Here is a 12,379-nt window from a genome sequence, read left to right as displayed (position 1 = left end):
TTTTTCCAATTGGGAATTTTTACTGCACAGTCATGTATTTTGGGCTTAAACCTACCAGTGGCCTATGGTAACTCTCTTCCATGACATGATGCATGACATTATGGATGATTATGGGTGATGTTGTGACAAAATTGAAGCAAGAAGAAGATCACCTAATGCAATTGAGGACAGCATATAGACGCCAAAATTTTCAACCCAAGAAAAACCCCCCAAGTGTGCTTTGCAGTTTCATTTGTGAATTCCTTAGGATTAGAACAATACTAATCATAACCCCTCCAAAGTAAAGGCAATCCATAAAATGCCATCTCCAACTAGAAAGAGCTCAAAAGGTTCATCGGAAAGTTGTCATACATGAGGAGATCCTTCTCAACCCTAGTTGAGATTTCCAAATCATTTCAAATTCTATTTACAAAATATGTTCCATTTGAGTGTGGAAGTACACGGGTCTTTGACAAACTAAAGAGGATCTTGGTTAGTGGTTATTCCACCTAGAACAAATAGTGCGATCAAAGACCTACCGATGACATTGAGTATTAATTACTTCTACGAAGAACTTTGTGGGCTTGTTGGCAAAGTAAGTGGGTGAATGAGAATGCCCAATCAATCATGTAAGTATATCATTGCACAATTGCACAAGACTAAAGCTAATTACTGAGTAAACAAAAAGCATTGCTTGTCACTTGTCTTTGCCACTCAAGAGCCTTGAGATTATGCTTTATCTTCTAGCACATAGACTACTCCCGCTGAGAAAATCTTATCCAATAAAATACTACCCCACCAGGCCAATTCTTTCTGGAATACTAGCTAAATGGTTCTTCCTAAATCAACAATATATAAATCACCACTGTTTGCCCCAAATGTATCAGAACTCAAGCTCTTACAGGCCTCTTGGTTTGATTTCCATCTCAATATGATGAGGACGCGTGAGACACCATTCCCATAAAATTTCATAGAAAGTCACTAACACCACAACCGAGAGCAAGACAAGGACCTAATGGCTCTTCAACGGCTATAGGAGAGGCACACCAAACCCACACCTCAAACGGTAGAAAATCCCGAGTCTGCCACTATGCTTAAGCTATCACTAATTTCACACGCTCCAGAAATCTATAACAGCCTCGTGCATTAAAACACTAAATTTGCCATAATATCATGAGCTAAAAAAGTGAAATAGAAACGGAAAACGACAGCATCAATTGTGAAACTAAACATGAAGTTGTGCTAATTGACTAATATTTTGTGCTTGGTGAGCAACAATCAAATATGGACCAGCAATCTAGTCAAAATATATGATATGTTTGAACATCGATCGCGCAAACAGTGAAAACATACTCACTTGGCGAGATTACGGGGTCGGTACTTCCAATTCTGTCCCCAGGCGCAACTTAATAGCTTGGAAGCCATGGCGAGGTTTTATCCTGACTGCGTCCGCGGCAAGCACTGACAATGGATTGTGTCAATATAAACAGCCTTTGGAAATAAGCCAAAAATTCATTGTAAACTTCGCGAAACAAAGCTGAAGTACCGAAACGAGAAATAGAGAGCCAGATTAGGATCTTGCCGAGATCTCGCAAAAACAGAGGATGAGACAGAAAAAGAAAAAAGAAAAATGTGTCGCGCGTCTGCGTCTGTGTGAGAGAGAGAGGAAAAGAGAGAAAGAGATAGATGGAAACTGAATTGGGAATTGGAATTAGGATATCTGAGCGTCCCTCTTCCTCTTCCTCTTCCTCTTCCTCTTCCTCTTCTTCTTCTTCTTCTTCCTTTTCTTCCTTTTCTTCTCTGGTTCGCGGAAGCTCTTCGGCCGCGAAACACGCAGTGTCGCGAAACTTGCTTGGGACTTGGGAGTCACCTTGCGGGCACGTGTCGACGCGGGTGCTCGACGGTTTCCAGCTATTTTTAAAAAAAATTTGAGTTTGATAAAAATAATTGCATTATTTTACTATTAGATATTTTTATATTTAAAAAAATAAAATAATTTTAAAATATAAAGTCTATTTGTTTAACAATCTATAATCCATGATCTATAAACTTATTTCATTTAGTATTATTGTTAAAAATTACAAAAGTAGAGATTAAAAATAATGAATAAAACAAAGATCAACAACTTATTTTATTACAAAAATAAATAACTAACACACTTGATTGGACAAATAATTATTTTCATCCTTCAATTAAATAACAAATATTAATATAATTAAATTAATAAAAATGCTCAAGAAACCAAATCAAATTTATCATAATTAAAAATAGAAGTTACTATAATAATTTTAGTTATTATATTTCAAAAATAATTTTTTTAGTGGTCAACATTGATTGAAAATTAGTAAAAATATTTTTTTAAAATTTAGTTTCCGTATTTTTAAAAAGTTATAATAGTTATATTCTAATGCAATATGTACATTATTTCTGCGTGTAATTCATAATTTTTGTCAATGTCTTATTAGTTGGGTAAATTGTTTATAATTTTCATTCATGAAAACTTTAAGAATACAAAATAAATCACTTATCGCTAACTTGCTATTTATTTAGAAACTTAAAAATTTTGGGTATACAATTGAAAATTCTAACTATATATATATATATATATATATATATATATATATATATATATATTACTTAATAAACTCCAATGCCACAAATTGTAAACAAAATCAATTCGGACCCAAAGTGAAGTACCGGGGACACTCCTATTCATATTCATGTCTTATCTATGCAACGGAAAACATAACACATCAAACTTTATATACAATACCAAAGCGCTAGTCTCTAAAATATACATACAAACTCCCCAAAAATCCATCAGAAATTTCAGGAATTTCTGAACATAACATCGGACCCCAAAATAAACACATACCCTGTTTTCTTGAAACTACGCCTCCACTACCTTGGAGCTCGCTCTACGTGGCTACCTGGATTACCTGAAATGTTTAAGATTCCTGGGATGAGACACCTCTCAGTGAGATGGAAAAAGTTATACCATTGTGTGACAGATGAGTTTTACACAAGTAACATAACTGTTAATATAATCTGTTGACCTTATAGGTCACACCCTGGTTTTGATAATGACAAATACAATTGTATTTAATAAATATCTAGTTCATGTGCAGATTTATATTAGCATATCTTCAGTGGCACGTGAAAGCTCAAAGCTTGAAGATAATTTCATTCTCTTAATTGTAATCATTTTCAGTGAAATTTGTCCGTAATAGTAATTAGGGTTCTTCGGTTTGTAATAAGTTCACACACACATCACATGCATGATTTAATTTGTAAGCTCAAACCGAACCATAGAAAGACCTTAGGATGAACCTTCGGTCGACCGACACCGGACTTTTTTGGTGTTTCCAAATTGGACCCCAAGTGACCTTAGGACACGCACATATGCACATATGTTTATTAGGCACTTGAAATAGACTTATTTGGGTCAATTCGGGACCAAAATGCACACTTGGTGCATTTTCGGTCTACTGGCCAACTCAGTACAAATTGGCCCGGTCGACCGAAACTGGTCCGGGTCAACTGTTTGACCCAGTCCCGGTCGACCGAGACGATGCAGTTCATTTACCCTCGGTCGACCAAACCTTTTGGGAGTCAACATTTTGACCTCCTGGTCGACCGAGCACTTTTGTACTCCAACTACCTGGTCGACCGAAGGGTCTTGGGAGAATTCCCAACGGCCTGGTCAACCGAGCCCTGTAGTTCAAAAAGGCCCCGGTCAACCGAACCTCGGAAATTTGGCAAATCACCCTCTCCAGTCGACCGAGCCACTCAGTTCAAAATTGCCCTAGTCGACCGAGCTACTTGAGTCCTGGTCGACCGGACCTCTCGGGTTGCTCCCATTTTTTACCGCAGTTAATAATTTTTTAACGGGGTTAAATTATCTTAAGTGTCATTAATCTTTCCCAAAAATCCCTAATAAGTCCCCAACGGTCAAAATTTTTAGTATGTCTATATATACTCTTTCATTTGGTGGTTTAAGCACGGATTAGCAAAAAGATTAAGAAAATTTCTCTCAAGCCAAAATACTCATTTGTGCCTTTCATTACTCACACCTCTTTTGAAACTTACTCAAGCTTACCTTCTTCATCTATCTAAATCATTTGTAAGTGTATTGAGTATCATTGCTTAGAGGTTAGCTCTCCATATTGTTGCATATTTGAATCGATTTTTGAGAGCATAACCTAAGTCTTCTTATGAGGCCTTGCCAATAAGCCTACCCTAAGAAAGACTTGTGGTGACTTCCCAAATATTGCATTATCATTGCAATATCTTTGGAAGTGTGTATTTGTTTTGATTTGCAAAAACATATTTCAAGCTTGCTCAAATATCTTGTGGAATTTATTGAACTATTTGTGAAAAGATATTTGTGTTTGTTACACTAATCTTTGTGATATCATTTATATAAGTATATATATATCATCTGCCGAAAACAAAGATTATATATATTTTGCAATCCAAGCATATACACATTCGTATGATTGACACATTCTATTAATTGATTATGTTGAGGATTGTTTGATACTCTGTATGAACACGCTTAATTGAATATTTTGAAGTACACAGATTATTATTGACACTCTCACGTGCATACTTCACTGATAGAAAAATTGTTTGAGAGTCGAACCATCTAGACCACACTGAGCTTACATTAATTAAATCATCTGTGGTGTTTGTATATGTGCACATTTGTGGTACAAATCTGCTTTACGTGAAAACACTCTTGTATTGTACCTTTGATTGTAAATCTGAGAGATTCCAGGCGTGGCCTGAGGGGCGGTAATCTAGCCCGGTAAGGATTGTTGTAAAGGTTGAGGTCAGCCCTGTGGTAATTTGACCTGGTTTGTATAGGTGCCGCTCCACCCGTTTAAGTGAGCAAGGTATTGTGATAATCCTTGTGCTGGTTAGCTAAGGCGGGGACGTAGGCAGTTGGCCGAACCTCGATAACATATCTGCGTGTTATCTTCTCTTTACTGCTTTCTGGTGCTTGAATGAGTGTTTAAACTGCTTTATTTAATTTCTGGTATATTTACCTTATTTGCACTAGATTGACCCTAGGCTTGTGAACATACTGCTGTTAGAAGGAATACCTAGAAGATAAAATTTAAAAATACCAATTCACCCCCTCTCTTGGGTTCACAGTAAAGTTAACATAATCTGTAACTAAAATAACAATTTAATTCAAACACGTAGTACAACTCACAGCCATGCCATTTAAAATACACATTTTCTATTTGAACATACTTCTAGTTGTACCTCGTAGTTTCTGCTTCTGTAAATCTTTGTGTGTGTATGTGTATATATAATTGTAAAAACTTCCCTAAATGGATAACTGTAATCATGAATTAACCTCACATGATCGGGTTGTGCGGCCCGTGGGCTGGACTTAACCATGGCTGACCTACTAGATTAAATCAAACTATAACTCGTCTCTAATACCATTGGCCTACTCAACCTGGTCCGAACTGCCAGGGAGCTCCTCTACTCTTCACTGAGGTACAATCGACTGTCATCACCAAACTCTATCTAAGATGTGTGGTTGCATTATCTATATTGTATTAGCTACGGTACCGTGTTCTGTGTTTTATTCTGATTAATCAGGGTTCTGATACTGTATAATACTATTTCTGTATATTACTATTTTACCATGCTTCTATATAAATTGAAATACAATGATTCTATAATAACTGTAATATCATGATTTTATAAAAATTGTAATATCATGATTTTGCAATAACTGTAATATCATGGTTCTCTAAAAGCTATATAAAATTTTGTAACAAAATTTCGTACTAATTCTAGTATTTCTCATGCCACACAATTTGAGTAATGCTCATAATACTATATTCTGTATGGGAAAACTATATTTTATTACGCATGGGAAAATTATATTTTCTGCTGTATGAAAATAATATATCATCTATAGGGTTTTTCATGCAACCCAAATTTCTGAATTTTCCCAAATATGCATATCATTTGAAAAATCATAAATTTCCCTGCCCATAATTTCATATCAAGTATTATCCAAAAAATCATATATTGATATCTCATAATTTATACTATACTTTAACCGGTAAATTTGCTAAAATTAACTGGCATAACTTATTCCCCTTACCTGATTTCCTAAGGGAACGCTTGTAGGGATCCCAATTCAATGCTTGCGATGGTCGCACAAAACCCTATATTCAACAAATCCTAACTTTATCAGTTCAACCCCAGAATGCCTAACATCCTAACATTCCTAAGTCCACACAAATCAAATAACTAATAAATCTTAAAAACAACTCCCTACCCTAATTTTGGAGTGGTGCTTTGGTTTCTCAAAATGCAAATATGTCCCAATTAAATTGACGAGGGTTGCCACTAGGCCTTGGATACAAAGTCTGATCGACAATTTGGGGTTTTTGGAGTGAGAAAACGAGGGGAGAGAGAGAGAGAGAGAGAGAGGGAAAGAGAGAGAGAGAGAGAGAGAGAGAGAGAGAGAGGGTCTTCACAGCCTAGAGAGAGGAGAGAGAGAGTTTCAAATTTTCCTTAAAAAAATGACTTGCAGCCTATAAATAGTGTTATGTACTAGAGCAAAACCATCGACGGTTTTCTTGGGGGTCTATGAAACCATTGACGGTTTGGTCTTTAACCAAAACGTTATTAATTATTTTACCTTTTACCTGACTGCAATAACTTGAAACCATGGACGGTTTTCTGAGCTCCCACAAAACCATCAACGGTTTGGTCTTTACCAAACCAAATTCCTCTTTTTCATAAGTATTTTATTAATATTATTTCCTGGGTCTCAACATTCTCCCCTCCTTATGAAAATTTCGTCCTCAAAATTTGCCATCTATCTTATGTATCAGTCTTTGAGGAAAAACTTACTGTAATTTTATTAATTACCCTCACTTATGGTAGAGGAATATCATGGTTACAATAGGGTCTTGGGAGATTACAATCAATTACAAAAAGAAAATTCTCCCAATATCGTTTATATCCTAAAACCAAAATACATTTCTATAATTAACTATCTTACATTGTATAAAGCAAAAGCCAAAAATCATTATTTACATTTACCTGTCCAATTCTGAGTCCCACCGAACAAGTGTGGATATCTTTGACGCATCTTTTCCTCAAATTCCCACGAAGCCTCTTCAACTGCGTGATTGCGCCAGAGTACTTTTATCGACCGGATATTCTTCATGCGCAATTATTGTTCCTTTTGATCCAAAATCTAAACAGGCACTTCCTCGGAAGATAAAGTATCTCCGAGTTCCAGTAATTCATAATTGATCACATGTGAGGGATTTGGGACATTCCTCCTCAACATAAATACATGGAATACATCGTGAATCTTAGACAGCACTAGAGGTAGAGCTAACTTGTAGACGACTGGACTCACTCTTTCTATTATCTCAAATGGTCCAATAAACCTAAAACTCAGCTTATCCTTATTCCCAAATCTCATAATCCCTTACATCGGTGCAACTTTCAAAACACATGGTCCCCTGCAACAAACTCCAACTCTCACTAGCAAGTATCTGCATAATTTTTTTACCGACTCTGAGCTACCCTGATTCTGTCTCTGATAAGTTTGACTTTATAATAAGTCTGCTGGACTAACTCGGGTCCCAAAATCCGTCATTCACCAATTTCATCCCAGTATAATGGAGATCAACACCTCCTGCCATACAACGCTTAATATGGTGTCATCCTAATGCTGGCCTGGTAGCTGTTATTATATGCAAATTCAACTAATGACAAAAACTTTATCCAACTACCCCCAAAATCCAATACGCAGGCTCGCAACATATCCTCTGATATCTGTATAATCCTTTCTGTCTGTTAATCGATCTAAGGATGAAATGTCATACTAAATGTCAGCTAAGATCACATAGCCCTCTACAAACTTATCCACAATTGTGACATGAACCAGGGGTCTCAGTCAGAGACAATGGACACGGGCACTCCATGTAACACCTCGAACCCGTCACGTGAGGCCCGGAGTGTTATGAAATCAAACATGCGTCTCTGATACCATTCACGTAGCAAAATTAATTCAATAACCTCAAAAAAAATACCAAAGTTCTATATTTACATATGCCAACCCATAAATAGGTACATCCATATACCATATTACATAACTAGGTCAAAATATCTATTAAACATAAAACTAAACACATATTTGTTCTGGTATCCACTCACAAAAACTAACCCCACCTTGGAGCTATCTAAGCTCGATCACCTGAAGACCTGAAAAGATTAAATAATAGATGGGATGAGACACCTTCCAATAAGGAATAAATAAGTTACAACAGTGTGTGACTGAAGTGTTTAATATAATTACAAAATACACAAATAATCATATTTCACCATCAATAGCAGCTAAAAAGAAAATGTACCCTTAAATCACATCATTGTCGATTTCTCTGTCACCCAATCACATACACACAAACATCATTATTTTTATTGATAATTTCTGAAAATAGGGAAATCTACCCGCCCATACAAGTAGATTCCCTCTACTATAGTGCTAACACCAGGGCACTCACCTTTCTCAGTAACCCCTCAGGTTATGTATCTAGGTAAAGTCTTCGAGAATAAGGAAGGTCACCCGCCCATACAAGTGACTTCCCTCTACTTTGGTGTCCACGAATAATTATCAAAGAACTCACCTTCCTCGGCAAGCCCTTAGGTGGAGTATTCTACTTTACCATAAACACTTAAGTAATTAAAGTTACACGCAACCAATGCCAATCATTTCACAGAGTTCCAACACATACCACAACCAATCCACAAAAGATAATGCGTACAATTTTCATTCACACCCACATAGGGTTCATATCCACAAAAATGCAACATTCACACAGGACTGGTCCACACAGAACTATCATACATACAGCATACATGCCCACACAGGACTATAATACATACAACATACACGTCCACACAGGACTATCATACATACAACATACATGTTCACACAGGACTAATCAACCACACAGGTTACAAGGTCCACGCAGGACAAATCATCACACAGATTATAACATATACCATCCTTTTTATGGTAAATAGGCAAAACAAACTTCTCATATCACTGTCAATGTTTTACCCCCCAATATAAGCATCCATATAATGACCTCCTCACACCACTGCAACGTTATATGACGGTTATATCAAGTACGATATAACGACCTCCTCATACTACTGCCAACGCTATATCGCAATTTACATGAACCACAGAATAAATCGATAGCAACACCAACCACTCAAGCACATCACGCATCTACCACAATATACACAATCAAACAATATCCAATACCAACCAGTATTTTCAACCAAGCAGAGTTCACAGCCCAAACAGTATTCACAATCACAATAAATCATCATTCCATAGTACTAGTAACCATTTAATTATCAAAGTTGTTTTCAAGTCACATGATTTTTCCTAGTATAATATATAATCAAAAACAGTACTTTCAGTACCTATACTATTCAGAAAATTATACCTAAATATATAGAATTTTATACCCCAAAATTAATCGGTTTAAAATTAATAAAAATTTATTATAAAGTATTTCCCCTTACCTGCTCCTCGGGATTTTGTCTAAATCGAACAAACACGAGACCCTGTATTTCAAAAATCCCAACTTACTCAAATCTCATAAAAATACTCATTTAATGTTTCTTAGGCTCCAAATAACTATATTTGTTAAGAAAACTCCAAAATAACTCACTTACCTTGATTTTGGGATGTTTCTCAAACTTCTCAAATCAAAATTCTGCTCCACCTATGTTGTAGAGAATCTTCTCAGGAGTCTCGTGGTGGCTTCCAATCATCGAATCGGGCTAAAACTGGGCCGGATTCGAAGAGAGAAGGTAGAGGGGCCATTTTAGAGAGTGAAACAGAATAAAAAAATGATTTCTTCTGCTGAAATTCTGATTTTTGTCTATTTATAGGTGACTTGCTACGTGACCTCGTCGATGAGACATCTGGACTCATCGACGAGCCCACGCTCGTGGATGAAATCGAGAGCTCGTTGATGAAATTCAGATATCTCAAACCCTTCGGCAACTCCTCATCGACGAGACATGTGCCCTCGTCAATAGGTCAAGGAAAAACTCTCATCAACGAGACCAATTGGTTCGTCAACGAGTTCTTGTTGGCCTTTCTTTAAAAAAATTCCTTTTCCCTTTTCTTTTATTTCCCATTTTCCTTTTATTATCTTTCTTATTATTTTAAATAGTTAAAATTTTTCAGGTTGTTACACTCCATGTCTCACTATCTCATATATATATATATATATCTGCCAACCTACTCATGGAGTTGTTAACCCTGATAGGAAGGAAATGGGTAGTTTTCGTCAACTGATCAACAACTACCCAGATAGCGTCATGTCTATGCAATGTCAGCGATAATCCTATAACAAAATCCATCGAAATGTGTTCCCACTTCCACTCGACGATATGAAGTGGCTGCAATGATCCCGTCTATCTTTGATTCTCAGCTTTCACCTACTGGCATGTCAAACATTACTCTACAAATTCAGTGATTTCTTTCTTCATATTACTATACCAAAAAGACTCCCGAAGATCCTTGTACATCTTAGTGCTTCCAAGGTGCACTGCATAAAGTGATCGATGTGCTTCCTCTAGGATAACTCTCATAGTCTTAGCATTAGCAGGTACGCAAAATCTGGTACATAATCTCAAAGCTCCATCCTCTAAGACATTAAACTATGCTCCCTGACCATTTCACACTTTATCCACAGTCTTTAATAATTCAACATCTTTCTCCTGAGTAGCTTTAATTCATTCCTGTGATATGGGTTGTATAACTAGATTAGCGATGAACACCTGATGATTACCCTCTACAAACTCCAACCCAAGCCTTTCCAAATCTATTATGATCTCATGCTGCCCCATCATTGCTGGTATTGAGGCACTTCTTGATTTCCAACTCAATGCATTAGCTACCACATTTGCTTTTCTTGGGTAGTAACTGATAGTACAATTATAATCTTTAATTAACTTTAGCCACCTCCCCTGCCTCATGTTCAGCTCCTTCTGCGAGAAGAAATATTTAAGACTCTTACAGTCTGTGAAGATCTCACACCTACCCCCATATAACTAATGCCTCCAAATCTTCAATGCATAAACCACCGATGCTAACTTCATATCATGGGTACGATAATTCTTTTCACATTCTTTGAGATGTTTGGAAGCATATGCTACGACCCTCCCTCGCTGCATCATAACACACCCAAGCCCTTTGTGTGACGCGTCACTGTAAATTACAAAACCCTCTTATTCGGAAGGAATTGTCAAAACTGGTGCACTAATGAGTCATTGTTTAAATTCTTGGAAACTCTGCTCTCATTCCTCCAACCATTCATATCTAGCATTCTTCCTGGTCAATCTAGTTAAAAGGCCTGATAGTTTAAAGAATTCCTCTGCAAACCGGTGGTAGTATCCTTTCAATCCCAAGAAACTCCTGATCTCCTACACATTTTTCGATCATGCCCAGTCCACTACTGCCTCAATCTTACTCAGATCTATAGAAATGCTAGCCCCGATTATCACGTGCCCGAGGAAAGTGATTACTTCAACCAGAATTCACACTTCCTGAATTTGGCATACAACCTTCTTTCTCTCAATATTCGTAAAACTATCCTCAAATGTTTTCTTTGCTCTTCAGGGCTCTTTGAATACAACAAAATATCATCAATAAAAACTACAATAAACTGATCAAGGTACTGATGAAAGACTCTATTCATCAGGTCCATGAATACAGCAGGAGCATTCGTTAGTTCGAACGGCATAACCAGAATTCATAATGGCCATACTTAGTCCAAAACGCTGTCTTTGAAATAACTTTCGCTCTAACATTTACATGATGGAACCCAGATCGCAGATCAATCTTTGAGAAAATTTGTGTCCCCTATAGCTGATCAAACAAATCATTTATGCGGGAAAGCAGATATTTATTCTTGGTAGTCACTTTATTAATTTCTCTGTAATCAATGCACATTCTCATCGACCCATCCTTCTTTTTTTTTAAATAGTACCGGCGCTCCCCAAGGCGACACGTTGGGCCTAATAAACCCCTGCTCTAGCAATTCCTGTATCTACTCTTTCAACTCTTTTAATTCTACTAGAGTCATTCTATATGACACTTTAGAAATTGGCATTGTTCCCGGAGATAGGTCGGTAGTAAACTGGACCTCAGGATCAAGAGGCAATTCCGTCAGATCCTCCGGAAACACGTTAGGAAAATCTTTCACTATCAGAATATTTTCTAATCTGGATTCTCCTTCAGGCACTTCTTTTACATAAGCTAGGTACCCCTGACATCCTTCCAAAAGCAATCTTCTTACCTGAACTACTGACAACA

The 12,379-nt window shown here is 36.9% G+C and overlaps 1 protein-coding gene across 17 annotated transcripts in view; it reads right to left on the bottom strand.

Annotated features, from left to right (window-relative positions):
• LOC131144939 (probable hexosyltransferase MUCI70) overlaps window positions 1–1,868 on the bottom strand; it is a 33,066-nt gene extending 31,198 nt beyond the window's left edge. For 12 of the 17 annotated variants that reach the window (XM_058093910.1, XM_058093909.1, XM_058093908.1 and 9 more), the window contains exons 1-2: window positions 1,526–1,828; window positions 1,337–1,440 (exon numbers count right to left, since the gene is read on the bottom strand). The gene's annotated coding sequence lies outside the window, so the exon portion shown is untranslated. Of the gene's footprint in view, window positions 1–1,332; window positions 1,441–1,525 lie in introns of all 17 variants that reach the window. The other 5 variants (XM_058093921.1, XM_058093926.1, XR_009133932.1 and 2 more) reach the window with 4 other exon arrangements.
• Between the last annotated feature and the right edge of the window lie 10,511 nt (window positions 1,869–12,379).

Source organism: Malania oleifera, chromosome 12, assembly GCF_029873635.1.
Source record: "Malania oleifera isolate guangnan ecotype guangnan chromosome 12, ASM2987363v1, whole genome shotgun sequence".
Taxonomy (NCBI): domain Eukaryota; kingdom Viridiplantae; phylum Streptophyta; class Magnoliopsida; order Santalales; family Ximeniaceae; genus Malania; species Malania oleifera.
Note: the sequence above shows the minus strand (reverse complement) of the source record. Positions and strands in the feature narration are given on the sequence as shown.